Raw genomic sequence first — 23168 nt, 5'->3', positions numbered from 1 at the left:
TGAAGAGGGACAGAAAGAGAGTGGTGGTGGTTGCACAACATTAATCATTCATCCATTGGAGAAAACGGGACAGCCGCCCGACGTGTACGGTAGAGAGTCCATACAAATACACGGGCCAGTAACAGCCCAGCCGCATGCCCAACTCTGCGATTACGGAATCACAGCACGGGACACGGAAACACAGCACGGGACACGGAAACCTATGGGGGCCGTCCATAAATGACGTCACGCACCTGGGGGGGGGGGGGTCAGACATTTGTGACGATGTGTGACGAGCGGGGGGGGGGTTTGAGAAATGTGACGTCACATCAAAATGCGCAACTTTAAATAAATATAGACAAACACGTTCTACTTAATTAAATAGACTTTTTAATGTTTTCTCCTACAACATCAGAGTGCAGCGCCACATTAAATACGCACTACAATGACAATAGTTTAAAGCGATTTGAAGCATTTTTTGGGGGGGGGGGGCAGAGCTTTGTGACGTCATATTTGAGGGGGGGGGTCTGACTTTTTGTGACGCCGTGTGACGATGGGGGAGGGGGGTCAAAAAATCGTCCAAAATCGCGTGACGTCATTTATGGACGGCCCCGAAAAAAGAATTCTAACATCGACAAAAAAAAACACCAAATGGACTTTCATTGCTACTATAAATGTTCCCACAGCAGCGGGTTGGCCGTGACATGTACCTGCTGCAACCTTGATCTATCCACTGCTGGCTGAAGGCCGCAACCACACACTGTCAGTCTGAGGGGAGGGATGGATGCTTGACCATACTTCACCACGCTGGTCAGGGCGAGTTGGAGAAAGCACCCATATACATGTAGATGATGTAGTCGTCGCCAAAGCTGCCCTAAGTCATGGGCAATGCCATCAGGGGGTTTTTGGCTCTCACTCCAGTTGTGTGCGAGTCGTGAAAAACTGCGCGTCCCTATGGTGTACAGGTCGAACCACTTCTAAAGGCTTGCCATGAGTTAATGCGGCTTCGGTATGCAACAGGCCTTTTGTCAATCCACTGCTGGATGATGGACTACCCGTGCCACGCAGGTAGTTGGGATTGTTGGGGCCGTACTTCACCACGCTGGTGAGCGAAGGGCGGAAGCGTAGTAGTACAGTACAACTAAAGCTGGTCCACTCTGCCTTAAGCTGCGCCACCACTTGGGCCTAGCAGCAACTGATAATCGCCTGTTTTGTGTGGAGTACGGCGGTGATGCCCCATCTGAGCGCTATCCCGGCTCAAACCTGCTTAGCTTCCGAGATCTGACGAGGTCCGGGGAGCATTCTGGGTAATTTGGGCATAGGCGGCTTAGCTCGACAAGGCATCATTTTAAATATGAGCAACTACTTGGTCGTAACCGTTGGACGCCAACGTTGGACCAACGTTGGAGCTACACGTTCCATGGCAGTATGGTCTGTGGGCGGCTTCATCTGCTTCCCATTGGCTTGAGGGCCACAAACGTCGGTAGGCGGTTCACTGATAATTGTGGGATCTGACATTTTCGTGAAGTGTTTATAGTACGTGACTCCCAGCAATGTGGAACTTTAGACTGACCCTGCCCAATAAGTGAAACCAACCCAGCTGTGGACAAAGCCTTTGGGAGCCCAAATTCTAACGTTTTGCAATGCGGATTGTTCCACCACTTCTAAGGGTAAACGAACTTCAACAACTTGTAGTTTGCTAGTCCTTACAGAACATCGCTCATCGAGTCACCACTGCATCTAATGTAATACATACTCTACCTTGGGTTAAATCGTTGTTTTGCAATGTAACGATTAACGAATGGATAAACACCAAAAACTCCGGTTACAAACCAGTTACAAATGTCCCGAACAAGAGCTAATAACCACAGTGGTTGTGATGGTTGGCAGGCACACCGGCTGGGACTACTGATCCAGTGGTCGCAGGTTCGACTCAGTCTCCAGGCGTGGCAAGTTTCTTCAATCCGCGTGTGGTGGGGCAAAGTGTCAATCCCTTCCAGTCTCGTCCCGACGGCGCGGAAGAGTAGACCAAATGACCACTCGAGATCTCCCTCTAATTGGAAGCCCTTCCTCTGACAGTGTGGTAGGTGAACAATTGCACCTTGAAGGTGAGAAACAGGGGCAACTTGTAATCACGTGGTGACTTGGGCAGGTCGCCGTGCGGTCTATTTGTACGTTCTTCGCGTGCCAAGGGGCCGTCCATAAATGACGTCACGCGATTTTGGACGATTTTTGACACCCCCCCTCCTCGTCACACGGCGTCACAAAAAGTCAGACCCCCCCTCAAATATGACGTCACAAAGCTCTGCCCCCCCCCCCAAAAAACATGCTTCAAATCGCTTTAAACTATTGTCATTGTAGTGCGTATTTAATGTGGCGCTGCACTGTTGTAGGAAAAACATTTATTAAAAAAAGTCTATTTAATTAAGTAGAACGTGTTGTCTATATTTATTTAAAGTTGCGCATTTTGATGTGATGTCACATTTCTCAACCCCCCCCCGCTCGTCACACATCGTCACAAATGTCTGACCCCCCCCCCCCCCAGGTGCGTGACGTCATTTATGGACGGCCCCCAACCTGTGCGTCCATCACTGACATTCCACTAGAAACGGTTCACCTATTCTGAAAACGGTTACCGGTTTTACCGGTTGTCCTTTTACAACCAATAATACTAGCTGGCTCTTACACACACAAGATTTTTGTTTTGTTAAACAGAAATAGGAAATAATACTGATAATACTGTACACATTGTCTACGGATCTGAGAACAAACGCAAATTAGAGAGACGCCCATTGACTGTTGTCGATGGAGCTTCGAGTGGCAGATTTGTGAAAGTGAGGCGCCACGTGTTCGTAAAACTTAAAATTTACTCGACTGGCCGCACTCGTAAGTGGGGCTTGGACTGAACACAGAGTGGCTACAAGGAGGGGTCAATGTCGCCACGGTGGCGAGATGTTAACTCCCTCACCTGACACGCAAGTGGTCGTGGGTTCGATCTCGACCCTGACGTCTGATGTATATAATAATAACATTTTGATTTAAAGCTTTCGTGACTGCAGGGATTCATATTCTTGGTTCTTTCGGTAATGTCACGTAGAAGGGAAACAATACAATAATAAAAATATAAAACAATACAATTCTCACGACGTTTCAAATTTTCTTGCTGTGGTTTTCACACCTGATGATGATTGCTTGTGTTGCAGTCGAAACGTTCTTCACCTTTTTTTCTGGCAACAAAACTGAAACCTTTTTACATGGAATCATGTGTGCATTAACCACAATACTTGTGGCCAAACTGCAACGAAAAAACACACTTTGATAATATAACTGGCATTGTCCTTGAAAATGATTGGTCCACACCAGAGACGGCTTTCTTTTGAGCCTCGTCTCAATTGGTGCTAGACCAGAGGACGCCAAAAGGCGTACAGCTCAAAGACAATGCCACTATCAAAGTAATGAGGGCTCGGGGTAAGCATCTACATCATTTTGACCACAAGTATTGTCGTTATTGCACGCATGATTCCTTGTAAAAAGGTTTCAGTTTTGTTGCCAGGAAAACCCCTATTATTATATTTTTGGTACTGGCAAAGGAGGTCTAATGATGATGATGTCTGCTGTATACTTGGGGAGTTTGCGTGGCTCTCTCTCCCCGTGGATTTTACTCCGGGACCTCCGTTTTTTTTGCCCTATACACATTCAGAATCACCGTCACCACACGTTTAGAGTGTTTGGCTGCTATAAACGTCCACGTGGCGATAAAGGCAAATTCGTTGAGCTACCATTTGTTAATAGCCAGGTAGCTTCTGAAAAAGAGCGAAACAGCTCAGTGGGCCTTACATGGTCAAAATATCAAACCACACACGTAATTATGTTTGGTTTACGGCGCTAACAGCAACGAGTGGTGATGGAATGACAGCCAAGGGAGAGAACACACGCCCGTGGCGATGGAACAACGATGAGATAATCGGCTCCGTGTGACTTTCGCGGGATGATAGATTTGTTTTTTTTTGGTGGAATCGCATCGGCCGTGAACGATTTAGGACCGCGTGGGCGAAGGGTGCCTTCGTCCAGCAGTGGATAGAGACCACGGCTCACGATGGCGATTAGAATCGTGATAACGACGATTGCGATGGGGGTAAAGTCTTCATCCAGCAGTGGATAGGCCCGTGGCTAAAAAAAAATCGTATGAAGACGTGAACGGCCTTCATCACATACTCGATATCCCACGACTGATAATGATGATCGTGATGATAGTACTGGTAGGTAATCATTAATCTAGCAGGAGATACACCATGTAGATTGCCCATAATACAGGTTTATTTTTGGGGTTTTATCGTGTAAGAATGTGTCGTTCAACCCGCCACCACCCGACACAGCCAACTAGTAAGGTTTGTCACGTAAACAGAACGTGCCAATTCGTAACACTAGTACAGCACGCCGGTGTGTTGGAGAGCAAATCCACAACATTTACATTTAGATTGCACTAAACGATGATATGTAAGACTCTAAGCAGGTGACAACATTAATCTCCAACAAGTGTTATAATAGCCCTACCCGATGCAAAGTGCATACAGTAGGGTAATCATGCACACACCATCTTTGCAGCTAAGCTTTAGGAATCTCAAACTTCTTGCAGTCAATTATAGCCGATGCACAAACGCATCATTATCGTTTCATAACGGACGGAGATGCCGTGACCAAATCAGCACCAAACGCCTCCCCAGCGGGCTTTGAATCAGAATCTATATTTATACTGGAGGAATCCGATGAGCTATAAAGCTCTTTTACAGGACGTTGTGATAATCACGAGCTCTATATACTGCGCTGCATGTGCGAGGCCGCCTTTACCACGACACACGAATGACCGGCGTGGTGAAGTATGGTCAAATGACACCCCCCCCCCCCCCCACGACACAACTCGCATGAACTCACATCCACAAAGACAAAGGGTCACCCGCGTAGCCTTCAACAGGCTGCTGGGGCAAGTGGTGTTTGCGAGACCGGTACTGCAACCACGCCCGCCCGCCAGACCGCCTTTGTCTCCCTAGTCGCGATGTTAACAATACCACACCAGGTACTCTACCGATTAAGTCCGAATCAAACTAGCGAAGGACCAGGACCGGTTCAAATAATCACCACTGGTGAACTGGGGTTCGGAGCGCGGTGCGTGGCCTACAAAGACAAAGATCCCCCAGCCTCGTGTGGCCTCCATAAGACTGTTGGGGCAAAGTGCTCTCAGTGTGTGTGTGCGGCCCAGCTCCAGCCACGCACGTGGAGGGAGGCCATCATCCAGCAGTGGATTTGACACGAGGACCCTTTTACACCCAACACACACGCACACGTGTTGTCTAAACTCAAGCCTACTTACACGTTCGGTTTTCTTAAACAGCGACAAATACCACACACCTTCGCTTTATAACCACGTGTGCACTACAGTCATCATCAGCCACGATCGATCCACTGCTGGATGGAGGCCCTGCTTCCCACAAGGGCGTCTCCCAACGGTTGTAACGAATCGTTTAATCATTAGTTGGGGGGGCGGAGGTTTGTGGGAATCCCTGCTTATTCCCCAAACCTCTACCAAACAATCAACCGCAAAGTGCCGTAATCTCTCACACGCAGCCGGGGACAATAATTATACTCAGAGCTGGCCAAAGTTGAAATCGAACAGAATCAGAATGTGCATGTACACGGGAGGAATCCGATGAGCTATAAAGCTCTTTTTCCACAGACGTGTCCAACGACGTGAAGCGACACGGACACTCGCTCGCTAGCTCGCTCACCTTGGTCGCGTTGTGGCGAGGCAGGGGGTGATGCAGCAGCAGCAGGCAGGGAGTGAGTGAGCTGTGGCTCTTTCTGTGCCTCCAGCAGGGAGTGAGTGTGAGAGTTGTGGCTCTGTGCTGCAGCAGGAAGAGAGTGGAGAGTGTGAGAGTTGTGGCTCTGTCTGTGCTGCAGCAGGGAATGAGTGGAGAGTGTGGCTCTGTCTGTGCTGCAGCAGGGAGTGAGTGTGAGAAAGTTGTGGCTCTGTGCTGCAGCAGGGAGTGAGTGTGAGAGTTGTGGCTCTGTGTGGCAGCAGGGAGTGAGTGTGTGGCTCTGTCTGTGCTGCAGCAGGGAGAGAGTGTGAGAGTGTGAGAGTTGTGGCTCTGTGCTGCAGCAGGGAGTGAGTGTGGAAGTTGTGGCTCTGTACTGCAGCAAGGAGAGAGTGTGAGAGTGTGGCTGTCTGTGCTGCAGCAGGAAGAGAGTGGAGAGTGTGAGAGTTGTGGCTGTCTGTGCTGCAGCAGGGAGAGAATGGAGAGTGTGAGAGTTGTGGCTCTGTGCTGCAGCAAGGAGAGAATGGAGAGTGTGAGAGTTGTGGCTGTCTGTGCTGCAGCAGGGAGAGAATGGAGAGTGTGGCTCTGTGCTGCAGCAGGGAGAGAATGGAGAGTGTGAGAGTGTGGCTGTCTGTGCTGCAGCAGGGAGAGAATGGAGAGTGTGAGAGTGTGGCTGTCTGTGCTGCAGCAGGGAGAGAATGGAGAGTGTGGCTCTGTGCTGCAGCGACAGTTCCCTTCCTGAGAGAGGCAGAGGCGAGAAGGCGGAGCCGCAATTGCATCAGAGATGCGTCACGCGCGCGCGCTCTCTCGCACAAAGACAAAGATCCCCAGCGTAGCCCTCGAAACGACTTCGGGGGCAAGTGCTGTAAGCGAGGAGGAACCTCTGCAGGACGGCACGGCACGCAAGAGAGGGGTCGGTGGACAGCGCCACCACGCCCGACCGCCTTCAGTCTCCCCAGTGGCGATGTGTGTAACACACCGCACCAAAGGGAGCCCATTTGAGGCTGAGTCGACAAAGGGAGAGATCGATTCAGATCATCCGTCAGCGTTCCGTAGCGCCGAAGCTGGCAACAGCAGCAACGCTCACACGTTGCTCTCTCGTGCACACCGCAGCCACACTTGACAAATATTCGCAAAGATCCCCCGTGTCGCTATTGTCTCCCCCTCCCTCCGCCCCTCCCGGGTGCTGAATTTGCACACCGCACCAGGTGCTCATTTGAGGCTGAGTCGACCTAGGGGAGGGAGGAACCCTGGGACCGGTTCAGATAATCGTCACCGATGTTTGCCGCGAGCGGGAATCGGAGCTCGGCTCGCCGCGTTCGGAGCGCAGTGCGTGCTAACCACTGCGCCACCGCTCCCTGCTGACGGACAATCCCATCGACACACTGGGACAAACTGCTTACATGTCCAGGCCAGCACGGCACACCTTTGAGTGGTGTGGTCATATATGCAGAACTATTCCCAACTTTATTCTCATAGGCTGCTTGGGGCGGGGTGCGGTTAGCGAGCGCCTATTAAGGCCAGCACACACCTTCTCACCAGGTAGACTCATTTAAGGCTGAACCCACCGAGGAGGCCCAGGGACCAGACAGACATCACTTGCCACTGACGTTAACAAGTGGCTGGGGATCTAACGGGTTAGGAGTGCAGTGCGGTAATCACCGAGCCAACGCTCACCCCGGCATTTCCAGTTTAACCAAAGAGAAATACACAAACATTAATTAAAATAGATGCATTAATTATACATGTGCGAACACATTTGGGCCATGCCCCCCGGTGCTAGACACTGATTATTATGGTTGGCTCTGACTCATGCCCTTATATGTGTGTGTAAATAGTACTTTGCAGTACTACATTACTGAGAACAATTATTATTATTTACATAGTATCTAAGGACAGTCACTCCTTAGCAGCTAATTAGACCTCTGATTGATGTATATTCGTCATATTGACAGTTAAGGAAAGTATAAGTTGGGTTTGGGTGCAGGACACGTCATGACGATGGCAAGTCGATGAGCAGTGGTCGAGACTGCTGAAGGAATGGCAGCCAAAGGGTGGAGGGCAGACACCCATCGGAGAGGACAAATCGCCGCTAGACATCGAACAAAGACGGCCACTGCATCGAGCGCTTTCAGATGCGCTTCCGCGGCCGTCTGGAACGCTCTGCCCTTCCGATGTTAGGACGCTACTGGAGCTGTGCACTTTTAAATCGTCTAGATTGACAAACTAATTCTTTTTTTTTAACTGATTTCAAGTGTTTAGTTTGTTATTCTTCCCCCGCACCACCGATTGGCACGGTTGGCTACGTAGGGCGCGAAAGAAGTTCAACATACATGACAAATATCCCCCCGCATAGCCTTCACAGACTATTGGGGCAAGTGCCGTTAGCGAGGTGTTCATCCAGCAGTGGATGAACTATGGCCAGTGATCATGGGAAGATACCTTTTTGCGAAATGGATGCACAGATAATGAATGCGAATTACTTTCACGGAAAATCCTGAGTCTGATTACTCTGCTTCAGGAAGATCTTGCATCTGGGATATGTACGGCCGTACCGAACGTGGTGGTTACATTAAACGGACGGTGAAATTCCACATTGCCATGGCGGGTGATAGGTTGTTTTTTTTTTCCATTGAACAGCTGCTATTAAGTTCCCACTGACTAATCAGTTACTGCTTACCACGGGATCTGAAAACTAAACTGGGCAATATGTATTTTGTATTATAATTATATCAAGCACAGGACTGATTCGCCCTTGTGAAATGCAAGCCGTACACGTTATGCCAACTGTTTTGCTTATCTTAAGGTATGACGACAGCATTCGCCCGTGTGGAGTGGCGAGATCAGATGCCCCCCACAGATTATGTTCCATGTGCTGCAAGTAAGGTTAAAGCGGCAATGCAATCATTCTGTCCCTTTTAGTTGAGGGCCTGGAGTGGGGGGGTGACTCTCGGAAGGTTGATCCAATATGAACACAACTTTAGTACTGCAATTATATGACGATGTGTTCCCATTAGGGGCATTGCCTCTGGAAAACCAGCAAAAGGATCAAAGTGTTTCCCGCACCTCCGATCATGACGGTTGCCTGCGTACGGTGCGAAAGAAGTTCAACAAACATACATATATTTACGCGGAGATCGAAACTCAAATTATTCACACACAAAAAAAACTGTTCTAAAATAAAACATAGCAACCCCCATCCTTCCCACGACTTCTTTATGGGCGAAGTCATCTTATTGTGAGGCTTGAAACACCAATTATACAGTTCCGAAGGCGACCGGGGATTGAAAGACCACAACTGAATCCACATATATGTACGGTTTTTATTCCTTGTTATTAATCGCGCATCCCATGACTGGCTTCATCCTCCGTAAAAGGCAAGCTCTACACATTATTCCAACCGGCCTACTCATCTCAAGGCATTACACCACTGCGCGCCATCGTGGAGTTACGAGTTCAAGATGCTCCCCGACAGGTTTATGTTGACACTTTCCAACTTAAGGTTCGACGCGTGGAACGCTCCGTCCATCTGTGAGGGGCAGCGGGAGAGGACGCGAAGCGTCTCGTAAAGTTCTCAAACACGCTCGTCACCCACCCCCCCCGCCGCCACCGCCAAATGACTGCGGAATGTCACCGCGTGATCAGAGGCTGTAAATCGGTGGGTGATCACCTCCCCGTGCCCACGACCGTGACTCGTGATTACGGGTGGCAGCGACACCTGCCGGGTGGCGCGTGAATGTCATTGTTATATAGAACGTCGTGGTGATCTGTGCCGCACGCCTTGACGACTCTGTTCGCTGCGTGTGACGATGGGTAGGCCACGTGGATTTTTACGTACTTGTTAATAGTTTTTTTTAATTGAAGGCTTATTGTTAAATGTATAACTCATTAATAGTTCATGTTGCTTTGTCAAGATGCAAAGATTCAACCAACATCAAAGTGCTGATTCAACAAAAAATAATGTCAAGGAAAACTTTTGGGAGATGATCGTCAATTTACACCAAATGCGATAGAGACATTTTTGAATAAATACATTCAACACAATCTTTAAATGTTACTCTTTTTCATTAAATTTAAATTGTATGAACCCGAAACATGACGGGCAATTACACTATTAATAGTAATAAAGTCATTTAGTTATATTATCATTCACACGTAAGCAGGCAATGTCTACTTCTTCTTACGGATGATAATGTTTTCTAATTTTAATGCCGTGTTACTGACGAGCATATTGAGTACTATGTTTTGGGTACACACTGTGCGAACAACCCAGGCTACTCTCGCAAACGATGGCTATTCTGGTCTTTACTCTTTGGTTCTATTGGGTAAAGTCACGTAGGTAAAAAATAAAATAACAAAAATCACGACGTTTCGGCCACAACACAAGCGGCCTTCATCAGGTGAAGGGACGAGACTGTCTGGAGAACAGCGCTGTTATTTTATTTTTTACCTACGTGACTTTACCCAATAGAACCAAAGAGTATGGATCTTTGCAGTCACGAAAGCTTCAAATCTAGAATATTCTGGTCTTCACAGTTCTCACCCAACAATTAAACTTATGAATTTAACGTGCATTATAGAGCGAATAATAGTTTAACACGAAGGCTTTTGCGACCAATATTATCCACGATAAAAGTGTTTTTTTTACGGTTGTTGGGTTAGATGGGCGTAAATTTAAATAACGTATTGTAGTGCATTGAACATACATTACTACCTCCACACAACAGTCCCCTTGTGTCAACCTCCCCTGGAAGGAGTGGGTCCACCCTCAACAGGTTCGGGACCGGTCACGGCCCATGCCTCGCCAACATCCACCGATGGGCAAGAGGAGCAAGTCCCGCTGCGTGCCTGTGGGGTGGAGCAAACCATGCAACCACATCCTATAAGGGGCCGTCCATAAATGACGTCACGCGATTTTGGACGATTTTTGACCCCCCCCCCCCCTCGTCACACGGCGTCACAATAAGTCAGACCCCCCCCCTCAAATATGACGTCACAAAGCTCTGCCCCCCCCCTACCCAAAACCATATTTCCATTTTGAATATAAAACGTGCTTCAAATCGCTTAAACTATTGTCATTGTGTGTATTTAATGTGGCGATGCACTCTGATGTTGTCGGAGTGTTGTTATAACAATTAGTGTTATAACAATTCTATATTTATTTAAAGTTGCGCATTTTGATGTGACGTCACATCTCTCAACCCCCCCCCCCCCTCGTCACACATCGTCACAAATGTCTGACCCCCCCCCCCCCCAGGTGCGTGACGTCATTTATGGACGGCCCCTAAGCCTGCCCGATCCACAAACTCAGGGGAGGCCTACTCAGCCTCAACACAGCAGGACCGGAGGCAAAAGCTTGGCTTCGGGATTTTGGATTCACTAAATGAAAAAAAAAACACACATACACTGTGGGCTACATAGCATATGATGTACTGCAGTGCATTTTCGACTCGCCAGATGACTGACTCGGAGTGTAGAGCGAGTGGCTCTCAATCGGAATGTTGCGAGCTCGTAATCCTGACTGGAGGTTGACTCATCCAAGGTCGATACCTGTGATTGGGAAGTCAACAATTGTTGTCCGAAGAGGTTAGACTCGCCCCCGTCACAGGAATGTGGAAAACCGAAATCTCACCACTGGCTCAGTGCTGTTAACCTGGAGGCAATCACCGCATCGATGTTCACGTGAGCAGGAACTAAAGTTGTACATACGTCTTCTTTGATTCTTTCGGTAAAGTCACGTAGAATGAGAATAAAATAATAAATTGATAAAATAACACAATTACATTCTCACGACGTTTTTTTAATCTACGTGGCTTTACCGAAAGACCCAAAGAATATGAATCCCTGCAGTCACGAAAGCTTTAAGTCAAGAATGATGTACTACGTAATGTCATCAATAGTGCATTTTACATAAAGGACATTCATTATAAACTATACGTAGGGATGCTTCCGTGGTGTCAGAATCAAAATGTGTAATGACACTGGAGGAATCCATCGACCTATGAAGATCTTTTCACAGATGCGTAACGATTAGTAGATTGGCCTTGCCATCCATCTCACCCGCGGCAGTTGAAACGATGGGGCAAGTGTTTTTTTTAATCTCCCTCACCACCTCTGTTCGGCCAGCAGAGTCAATCGCTTGTCAACGAAACGGGCGCGGGTCGAGTGTGTTTTGCAGCGGTATAAACCTTGGCAGTATATTCCAGCGGATGTTTTATTTCATTTCTTTTGCAGGTGTAGTATGTCACGCCAGCCGTATTTTATCTTCTTGCCGGTATACACACCGGCGCGTACCGCCCTCGTGAAATGGACGGAGGTTTATAGTTCAGTGGCGAGATGTTAACAACCTCGCTTGGTATACAGGAGGTCGTGGGTTCGATCCAGACCCTGGAGTTTGCGGTGTCTCTCTCTCTCCCCATGGTCACGTGGATTTTTTCTCCGGGTCCTCCGGTTTTTCCCTCCGCATTTAGAATCAACATCACGCGTTTCGAGTATTTGGCTGCTATACATTTGCACGTGATAAGCCACTTCGTTGAGCGATCATTTGTGGTCAGGTCGTTTTTTTTTAAAAATAGCTATATAGCTCGGTGGGGCCTTCCCTGTTATGATAAAGAAAAAACATTTGTTTAGTTTATTAGCTTAGTTTTATTACTGCGGGTGTAATAAATCGTAAAGAAAATACACACCGCCTGCTTCGCATTGTCCGTTAAAGATCCCGTGAAGTCTTTCACGAGAGTGGTTGGGCCACTGTTTGGTCCAACTTTTCTAGATGGTCCAAATTTGCCAAAAAATATATATACTTGCAAACTATTCAATACGGATGACACGCAGCAGCAGCAGCAATCACCCCCGCTCCCAACTGCAAGTCCTGGCAGGACCCTCCTGAAAATAGCCATGAGATCCAATGAGGCTTTCCTGAGATAACATTTTATTCATGTCTAATTTGTAAAACATTCACAACAAACCACTTTAACCACTTGGGGTGGGCGTGATGGTGGACGGGGAATTTAGAGGAAGGTAATGTAGGGAACGCCAGGTGGTAGGGATGTGTTTAAAAAAATATATATACAGTGAGGGAAAAAAAGCATTTGATCCCCTGCTGATTTTGTACGTTTGTCCACTGACAAAGAAATGATCAGCCTATAATTTTAATGGTAGCATTATTTGAACAGTGAGAGACAGAATAACAACAAAAAAATCCAGAAAACCGCATGTCAAAAATGTTATAAATTGACAGATTCCGGAAGCTAAGCAGCTGTCGAGCCTGGTTGGTGCTTGGATGGGTGACTGCCGGGGCTTGCCAGTTGTTGGGAGGCGTGGGGCCGCCAGCCGATGCTATTACCATTCGTAATTATTGTTATCTTCACCCTTTGTCTTTCCACTGCTGGATGAACGCGCCCTCCCCTCCCCCTACAGGGTTGTTTTGCCATACTGCATGCTGGCCAGTACTGGTTAAAGGGAAGGGCACACGACCGGTTTTCATATAATCACTCACTACTGATGTCGGCTGTAATCAATAACACAGAGCGCTAACCACGGTGCCACCGCTCCCCACCCGCTCTTGTTATTGCGATCATAATTATAATAGGCTATATCCATGGCTCTTGCAGAAGAGACCTCAGTCTTCAGTGGAATCTCTCGCAGAAGAAAACATGTATTGCTTACTAGCGGTAAGTACCCGGCGTTGCCCGGGCGAAAAAGACAGACACACACACATCGACTTACACACAGACATCGACCCACACACATAGAAGCACATCGACTTACACACACACACTGTATTGCTTATGTCGATAAGTCTAGCACCAGCACTGACCCCGCAGCAGTCTCTTAACAACACCAGCAAAGCACTCAACACGAGTCAAAGGCTATATGTGGCCTTAAAAAGAAAAAAACAATTTTAAATAGGTGACGTTTCGGCCAATGGTCCTTCTTCATAGCAAACAAACCAACCGTCTGTAGGAGTGGTTCGTAACCTCGGGTGCATCCACCCCCTGGGGTGGGGGGGGGGATGCGAGACATGGCCAGACCTTTTTTTTTAGAAGGCAAATCATCGAAACACAAATTAAGCACGGACATTTAAGTACAAGGACTTTGTTTCATCAAACTCTATGTATTTACTGCCTATATTTCTTCCTGCTTCAGCAGTCCGCCTGCCGTATTTTTTTCACCTAAAGACGATTGCTCATGTTGCGATCGAAACGTCGTGATTTTTTGTTGTTGTTTCTATCTACGTGACTTCACCGAAAGACCCAAAGAGTATTTAATTCCTGCAGTCACGAAAGCTTTAAGTAAAGATGATACATTTGTTTTACGATTAAGAACCCAAGGGGCCAAGGCTACAGTGAAGGTTAAGAACCACTGTTCTATATGGTCTACGCACCCAACAGTATCTTAACAACACTCAACACATGAGTTTAAAAATACAATGTGTGGCCTGAAAAATAATTAAACAGGTGACGTTTCGGGCAACGGGCCTTATTCACGGCAAGGCCGTAGCCATGGAGTCAGAAAAAAAATCTAAATTTGAAAACAAATTTCCTGCCATTTACTGCCTAAAATCCAGATGTTGTGGCCAAGGTTTAGAAAATTGTTTTTATTTACATAGCATAGTAATTGTAATTTTTAAAAAGTATTGTTTATAGCAATATATTGGGGAGGGGGCATTTTGACCATATTTGAATATTGGGGGATGTGCCCCCCTCCCAATATATATTATAATTACGGCCTTGTTCACGGCACGTAAACCAAGCGTCTTGCGTGATCGACACGGAGCAGTGTCTACGGGCGTGTTGGCTGACACGTTCCTCCTCTTTGAATGATGCAACGCGTTCGGTCAACAAAGGCCACGTGGCCTGGAAATTCCCATCTGGGGGATTTCCACTTTGCAGGTTCTCTCGGTAGTACTGCGACTGCTGCCATCTGTTTCCGCAAACACCCAAATTGTCACCAAAGCCAACAGCTGCTGCTGCACAAGCGTCGACGATGTAACCCAGAGTAAGTCTTGTTTTCTTTATTCCAATTAATATGAAGTACTGTGTGTATGCACACACACATGGGGTGATCAATTTATAGATACCCCACTGGTTTCGCATATTCGTCTCAAGGGGCGATTGCAGTTATGTATCGGTCTAACTTTATTGTTACAACTGTTTACTAAGTTGTAGGCGACTATTCGGACGTGGAGGCTTTTGAATGCATTAGGTTTTTTTGACATACATCCATCATATACTTTTATTTAGTAGGGTATCTTATAATTAGATCAGCCTGTGGAATACAACTCTGGACACTATGTATGGCAAGGGCATTGATCACGCGTTTTGTAGAGTCTAGCACCGTAACAGTTAATTGTATAGTATATCTGAATAATAATTATTAATCGTGATAGCAAGTTTGATATTGTAATACACGATTGTGCCGAACGAAAATAAATATGTGTGTATTGTATGATTTATTTTTGAATGCATGTCCATACAAGACAACGTAGCTTACATGATCTGAACGTGAAATGCGTTCGTGGTAAAATAAAAATTTTAATCGTGTTCGTATGCTGAACTTCTTTCGCACCGTACGTAGCCAACTGTAGGTGCGGGCGGGCGGGGGGGACAACACTATATTTGTTTTCCATTAAGCAAGTGTTTGAACTAGGAGCGATCTATAACACCCATAGACCTACAATCGCTTACAACTCTGCGAATTAGGTATTTGCATGATGCAATGCTATTGTGAGCGTATATTTTACATTACGCATAACCCGTCCGATCTAACATTTTCTTCCAACAATCCTATCAAGGAGCGTCTCGCTAATTACATACCCAAGCAGCAAGTTTCGCGTTCCCTACACTGAGCTGACACGCGACACAGACGTTCGTTGTTGTTTTTGAACTGATTGCTGTTTGTGTCGCTTGGGGTCACTTCGGTCCGCCCAGGTTACTCTTTAAAATGCCACCGTACGGATTGACGCCGGGCGCATGAGTTCTCACCCCGGGTTAAACTAAATAAACTTGAAACTAACCTTCTTACAAGATATTGGGGTTTTTTTTGTTTTGTTTCAATCTTACATTATTAACAGTCGCATTTGAATATTTGGTGAATCGATGTTAAGTTTTTTTTCATTATGGAAAGTTACAACTTCCAAAGTTATGTATATATATTTTTTTAAATCTCAAAGCTATTTTCACATCTGCCGAGGCTAATCACGGAGTCGCAACTAAAGGTGGGAACAGGTCCACTGCGGGCATGGAACATCTTTAAGCGGCGGCGGCGGCTTGGTGAGGTCCTCATCCAGCAGTGGAGAAAATTATGGCAGTATAATGAATCGCGTCTGTTGTCTGCCGGCCGAATGGCTCTTGAAAAAGAGCTTCTTAGCTGGGCTTTAATTGGGTAAAAGGAACCTCTGATGATGATAATTCTTCTTCTGATGCACAAATCAAATTAAAGTATTTGGTTTTCATGGGTTGCCTGTGGCAATGCTATTTCTCAGCTTTCCCTCTGTCTATAATGACCGTATTCTCTGTCTTAATGGCCATATCGTCCAGAATACAGTATAAGACGCATACGTTCCCCAGTAATTGAAGTCAAGGGTTTAGAATTTGCCGTCAGTTGTGTGTAACTATATTTGTACTGTGCAGTGGTACCTCGGTATAACGTCGTTAATTCGTTCCAGAAGGTTGGAGGACTTACACCGAAAACGACGTTTACCAAACGAATTTTTCCCATAAGAAATTAAGGGAAAGGAAATAATCCGTTCCAGAGTATAAGAAATTATATTTTATATGGCATATTATACATTAATGTGGTTGTATAACATAATGTAGACACTACTTAGTACTAAAATGCATACATACATTAAAATAAATGCATAAATAAAAATAAAATGTAACATCACTTTACCTTGCTGAGAGGAGTTGATAGCCTACGAGGATGGTGGCGAGGAAGAGGAGGAGGAGACTGAGGAGCGGCGCTTTGTTTCAGTCGTGAACGGGGGTACACGCGGGTACGCGGCGACTCATCCCGACCCATACAAGTTCTAGCAAGCGCGTCCTATCCCAAGCAAGACGTCGTATCCCAACACATTTTTTTTCTCTCGTCAAAACACGACGTATACCAAATTCGACGTATTCCAAAGCGGTCGTATACCGAGGTATGACTGTAAATCCTTACTGACCGCGGTCACACGTTTTGACTGCATCTTTACATTTTCCTGCATGTGTTTGAGACAAATGAATCGATTGGCGGTAGCCCCGGTCACCGGAAAATATTGGTGGGCCGGGCATAGTTTAAGGATTTTTTCTGGGAGCATCGCTGGTATTACCCTGTCCTGCCGGAGGGCGACGCTGGGAGCGATGATGATGACGATGTCGATCTCGCCAGCACGACCATGATCGCCGGCCGTACCGAGCGAGCGCCTGGTGGGCCATTGCCTCCAAGTGGTCTCCCAAAGACAAGGGGGTGGCCGCCCCCGTAAGAAGCAGAACGTGCTGGGGAAATGACCAGACCAGCATCCCGATGTACTTTCAAAACAAGCAATAAACAGCCATTGCCACGCACAAATCTCCAGCAGCCCCCCTTTTTTATGGGTGTTTTGCGTGTGTTTTTTATTTCCATATTTGGCGTGCGCATCGGGCTCAGTAACATCTCCCGTCTTCATAGGCCTTCTGGTTTCGGAGTTATGGAGGTTTTGGCACCCCCGGGTCACGATGCTGACCCGGGTCACCGCCGATCGATTCAAATGTTAAAATGCAACAACGCCTCGAGGCTTATTACAGTCGTGCGCGTTGTACGCGTTCCCCCCTTCTACGTCGTTTCGCAAATACGTCGTCGCTTTATGAGCACCGCCACCCGATTTGCGTCGCTTCAACCCCACACTCACGTCGCTGAGAGTGCCTCTCAGCCTTCACCTCCACCTACTGTGTAAGTCGCGTCTTTGATTGACGTCGTTTCGATATTCGTCGTCGCACCTTTCAGGAACGCATCCCCGACGTAAACCGGGGTGTTGCTGTACCATGACCAGTTGACTCATTTTGCCACGATTTGTCTTGTGGCGTCGCTGTTAAAATTACAGTGGAGAGCAGCTGATGATACTGTCGCAACGTTCAGAGGGTTACGGTCAGTATGCATTGAAACAAACGCAGGTTTATTGAAATGTTTTTCGGAATTTTTTTTTAAAGAAATAATTCATAACATGCATTCGATAATGTATCGCTACGGAAGGATACTGCTACATCTAAGCTGGACCCAAAGAGTGACCAACGTAGCAGGAAGGAAAAGGTTTCACGAAGGAGAAGACGACAACCAGCTGATGATGATGATGGAGGCGGTGACGAGAAGGAAACTGGCACTATGTGGACACGCATATGTGGGATAGACAATAACGGGAAAATTAAAAGTGTGGTGTTCGGAAAAATTTAAGGAACCAGAAAAAGGGGAAGACCTCGCGGAGAATGGCTTGACGATAACTTGGGAAGAGATCGGTGCCGGACAAGACGCAGCACAAGACAGAGAAACGTGGGAAAAAATTACGTGATGATGATTAAAAAACTTTTTTTTAATTGAAAAGTTATTCGTATTTTTACAAGTATACATAAAAACTAAAAACATTACGAAACAATTCGATTGATATTTTTTTTGTGGGTACTACCACCTCTTCCAAGACTTATCCTGGCCCAGCAAGCAGGACTGGTAGTTGGAAAATGTCTTGTGAACTATCAAACCTTATTCTTGGTTCTATCGGTAAAGTCACGTAGAAGGGAAACAATCCAATAATAAAAAAATATAAAACAATAAAATTCTCACGACGTTTCCAACCTTTGCCTCCAATATATCTGAGCAGCGACAAAGAAGAGGAATGTCATGCTTGATAATAAACATACACCAACAATACCGCTGGTGTGTCCGCACTCAATGAGGCTGAATTATAGAATGCAGGCAAATCCTCGGTTTACGTGCTTTTGTGGTGCGCCGTTTATTGAATAAACGCGCGCTTTGTATTTAGACCTTTTATTGACATACGCGAGGCAATTTTCTGAATAACGTAATTCGCAACGCGACATACGCCACCCCTAGCCTGGCACCGCGACCCAATGGCATTGCCACAGTGCCGGATTATCCTAGTAGCAAAAGTAGCTACATGTGTAGTAGCTATGGGCCCCGCATTTCCAAGGGCCCCGCGCTCAATGCTTTCAAGCTATCAATTCCGATTAATTGATTCTGCACTTGCTCTATTACTATAGTACTATACCGCCTTCAACTTTTATGAACGACTGGGTGTTTAAGGTTAGCGATTTGTCGTGTTATCTGGCTGTAAAGCAAACATAAAAATACAATTCCTTGACTATGCAAGTAAAAATGTTTGTTTTAATATTTGTGTTTTTTTATATTTAGGACCCCTTTATAACATATGCTACAGGCCCCGCACTAGCTTAATCCGGCACTGCATTGCTTGCAGCCGCCAGTGAAAGTACGATAACCGGTGTGCACCTAGCCTGGCACAAACGCCGTGGTGACGTCACCGCCACTTAGTGGCGAATGGCGGTTGTTGTTGTGCTATCCAGTAATCGATCATTCATCATCCGGCCTCACAAATTCGTCGAGCCTTGATCGCTCTCGTCGATTCGTTGGCTTGCGATGCATGGATCGAGTAATCCCACCGGCATTCGGATTCAATTACAGCGCCTTCTGCCAGCAGTGGCGTGAGCAAGAAATTGCAGGGCTGCACCTTTAACCGTTTGTTAATGAATACCTATACAGCCTAGCTTTTAAAGACGATGAAAATGTATTTTATTCGGTGGAAATTATCCGAGGTCTTGCAAATGAACGCGTACATCAATAATGAAATAGCATACGTTGCAAAGATGCAAACGTGTCTCTTAACATTGTTGACATTTGTTGACATTTGACATGGAAGGGAACAAGCGGGCGGTCCAGCCAACCGTTCATCCGAAAGCGACGAGCTCAACCAGTTTTGCAGGAGGCAGGGATGCGGGACGCGCTGCATCTCGCAAGACCGTTAGCGATGGCGACAACTTGGGGAAGACTTCATCCTGCAGTGGATAGATCACTGCCGGCGATTCGCGACGATAATGATGAACGAAGTTTAGCTTAAGTCTAGTCAGTGATACCTGGGTTCATTTCCCGATGCTCAGCCTAAAATACGTCCCCGGAACGGTTTTTAAACGTCAGCACCGGGGAGACAAACGCGGCTGGGCGTGGTGCAAGTCACACCACCCACCCGTCTCGTTTGTCGCTAACAACAGATGCCCTCAAACACTCTTTTAAAGGTTACTATGGTGGGTGGGTGGGGATCTTTGCCCATTAAACGTAACGCCACGGTGAATGGGCGTTGAGTCAAGAGTGTGGTCAATGAAGTATGGACACTTAGAAAAGGGGGCGAGAAAGGGAAGAAGGGAAGAGGAAGAATGGGAAATAAGAGGAACGGAGAAACTGGAGCAAAGGAAACGCGACACGGTGTTAATCAAACGATCTCTCGTATCGTACAGAAATGCAGATGAAACAATTCACGACACGCGAGGGGGTAACGGTCTGCGTTGCTCTGCACAAACGCTCTTTCTGTTGTGATGGGTTTTCAATAGATCCTGTAAATGACGATACAATCCCATCGTCGTAACAGAAATATAGTGCAGGCCGGAAAACCACGAAATTTCGAACAACACACGTGGAAAGAGGGCACGGCCCGTGCACATTAAAATCCATATTGTTACAGGTTTTCTTGCCATGTGCAGATTGGAATCGTGTAGATGTTACATTCGGATTGTTGCTCGTGTGCAGCTGCTCGATGGATGATTGCATCTCGGGATCGCGAAACGCCGGCGGACGGCCGAGGCCTTCGTCCAGCAGTGGATTGATCATGGCTGATGATGGTGATCCGGCGTACGTGTTCAGAATGAGATCAAAATTCTGAATAGTAAGCGCACGAGGCTTTGTGTTTCCACCTTAATTTTCTGCAAAAGCAATAACCGTGACAATGTACCTGTACATCCGCTGCTAGGATGGGGGCGTGTCCACGCGGTGACCATACTTCACCACGCTGGATAGCCACTGCGGATTGGTAAAGGTGGGGTGCACGAATGTGGCAACATTGAATACTAAGCTAAAACACACAAAAACACTTTTATTTGACCAGATAAGGCCCACTGAGCGATATAGTTATTTTTCCAGAAGCGACGTCACCACAAATAATAGCTCAACAAAGTGGGCTTATCGTCGTGTGAAAAACTGCAACAGCCAAATACTCTAAAACGCGTGATGTTGATTCTAAATGTGCAGGGGGAAATACCGGAGGACCCCGAGAAAAATCCACGGGACCACCGAGAGAGAGAGAGCCACTGCAAACTCCAAATATACAGCAGCAGGCGTATACCAGGCGAGGTATTTAACATCTCTTAGCCACCATGGGGCCCCATACAAAACCACAGTGGATACTTCTCCACTGCCCTTTGCTGCTGATCACGATACTCTGCAGCTAGCTATGACAACCGTGTAGTGCTTTGTGGGGGTGGGGGGAGCGGTAGTGTAGCGGTTAGCGCGCTTCCCTACGAACCCGCCAAGTCGTGTTCGATTCCAGCTCACGGCGACCAGCACCAGTGACGATTAATGTGAACCAGTCTGGGGCATCCGCTAGGTCGACTCAGCCTTAAATGAGTACCTGGTGCGGTGTGCATAAAGTTCGCAACTAAGGAGACAAAGGCGGTCGGGCGTTTGGCTGGCCGCCCACCCCTTCGCGTGCTCTCCCAGCCTCCATCAGTGCTACTCGCGCACAACACTTGCCCCAAAAGTCTGTTAAGGCTATAACGGGGTATATTTGTAGTGCTATGAAGAAGGGCTATTGCCCGAAACGTCACATTTTTTTTATTTTAAGGCCACGGTGTTATTGACGAATGCGTTGGGTTTGTGAAGTACGTTTGCTCAAGTCTGCTTAACTTCCCATTACCGGGTGCTTTGGTCATACAAATTAAGATTTGTTTTGTGCGTGAAAATATTCTGAAATATATTCAAATTACAATGCAAATTATAACACTAAAACACATCGTGTGCCATGCGGAGGCGGCCAATCGGGGTGTTGTTTTAATTCTAAAAAAAGGTCAGCGCTGTTCGAATGTCAGTTCACCCACCCTATTTAAAGGCCTCGACTCACACTCATTAGCACCCCAGAGAACCTCTGTGACGATCGAAGGTCTCGTGATTGTGGCTGTCGAAAAGTCTGCTTGGTTAGAGATCTTTGCTTGCGAGATGTGGCCAGGTCTTCTTTTTTTAGAAGGCACATCATCAGAATACAAATTAAGCACGCATGTATTTACAACCATTGGTATATATTAAGGAAACATGTTCTATTAGTGACCGGGAGCTGGCCTCCCTGATCTATATCGGCTTTAGGGATATACTCTATGGGACGTGCGTTACTTGGTTCACAATCATGGGAAAAGTTGGTTTTCGCTTTTTTGTCCATTTACAAGGTTGGACTCGACTACACAGTGTAGAGTACTGTATTCGTAACAGTATTGATCTCTCTAGCGCAGTGGTTCTCAGTGTGAGGTCTCTCTACCACAGTGGTTCTCAGTGTGGTCTCTAGCGCAGTGGTTCTCAGTGTAGTCTCTCTACCACAGTGGTTCTCAGTGAGGTATCTCTAGCCCAGTGGTTCTCAGAGTGAGGTCTCTCTACCACAGTGGTTCTCAGTGTGGTATCTCTACCACAGTGGTTCTCAGTGTGGTCTCTCTACCACAGTGGTTCTCAGTGAGGTATCTCTACCACAGTGGTTCTCAGTGTGGTCTCTCTAGCGCAGTGGTTCTCAGTGTGGTCTCTCTTGCACAGTGGTTCTCAGTGTGGCCTTTCTAGCGCAGTCGTTCTCAGTGAGGTATCTCTACCACAGTAGTTCTCAGTGTGGTCTATAGCCCAGTGGTTCTCTGAGAGAGGTACCTCTAGCACAGTGGTTCTTAGTGTGGTCTCTAGCACAGTGGTTCTCAGTGTGGTCTCTAGCACAGTGGTTCTCAGAGTGAGGTCTCTCTTCCACAGTGGTTCTCAGTGAGGTCTCTCTAGCCCAGTGGTTCTCTGAGTGAGGTCTCTTTAGCTCAGTGGTTCTCAGAGTGAGGTCTCTTTAGCCCAGTGGTTCTCAGAGTGAGGTCTCTCTAGCCCAGTGGTTCTCAGTGTGGGCTGTTTAGCACAGTGGTTCTCAGTGTGATTTCTCTAGCGCAGTGGTTCTCAGAGTAAAGGCTCTCTCCTCCAGTGGTTCTCGGAGTGAGGTCTCTCTAGGCCAGTGGTTTTTAGTGTGGTCTCTAGCTTAGTAGTTCTCAGTGTGGTCTCTCTTCCACCGTGGTTCTCAGAGTGTGGTCCCCAAACCACCAATGGGCCATGACGGGCCTTCAG

General features: G+C 46.9%; 2 protein-coding genes across 8 annotated transcripts in view; one reads left to right on the top strand and one right to left on the bottom strand.

Moving 5' to 3' along the window:
• The window catches only part of LOC116951064 (LIM domain-binding protein 3), a 104413-nt gene extending 97991 nt beyond the window's left edge, over nt 1-6422 (bottom strand). For 5 of the 7 annotated variants that reach the window (XM_076073292.1, XM_076073289.1, XM_076073287.1 and 2 more), the window contains exons 1-2: nt 6329-6422; nt 5763-6282 (exon numbers count right to left, since the gene is read on the bottom strand). The gene's annotated coding sequence lies outside the window, so the exon portion shown is untranslated. Of the gene's footprint in view, nt 1-5762 lie in introns of all 7 variants that reach the window. The other 2 variants (XM_076073290.1, XM_076073291.1) reach the window with 1 other exon arrangement.
• An 8210-nt stretch (nt 6423-14632) lies between these two features.
• TNIP1 (TNFAIP3 interacting protein 1) overlaps nt 14633-23168 on the top strand; it is a 55273-nt gene continuing 46737 nt past the window's right edge. Inside the window, exon 1 of the mRNA XM_032969442.2 lies at nt 14633-14786. The gene's annotated coding sequence lies outside the window, so the exon portion shown is untranslated. The remainder of the gene's footprint in view (nt 14787-23168) is intronic.

This window comes from Petromyzon marinus, chromosome 41 (genome assembly GCF_048934315.1).
Source record: "Petromyzon marinus isolate PM22_M1 ecotype Great Lakes invasive population chromosome 41, UKy_Petmar_22M1.pri1.0, whole genome shotgun sequence".
Classification (NCBI taxonomy): Eukaryota; Metazoa; Chordata; class Hyperoartia; order Petromyzontiformes; family Petromyzontidae; genus Petromyzon; species Petromyzon marinus.
The sequence above is the reverse complement of the archived record's forward strand: the minus strand, read 5'-3'. Positions and strand labels throughout refer to the sequence as shown.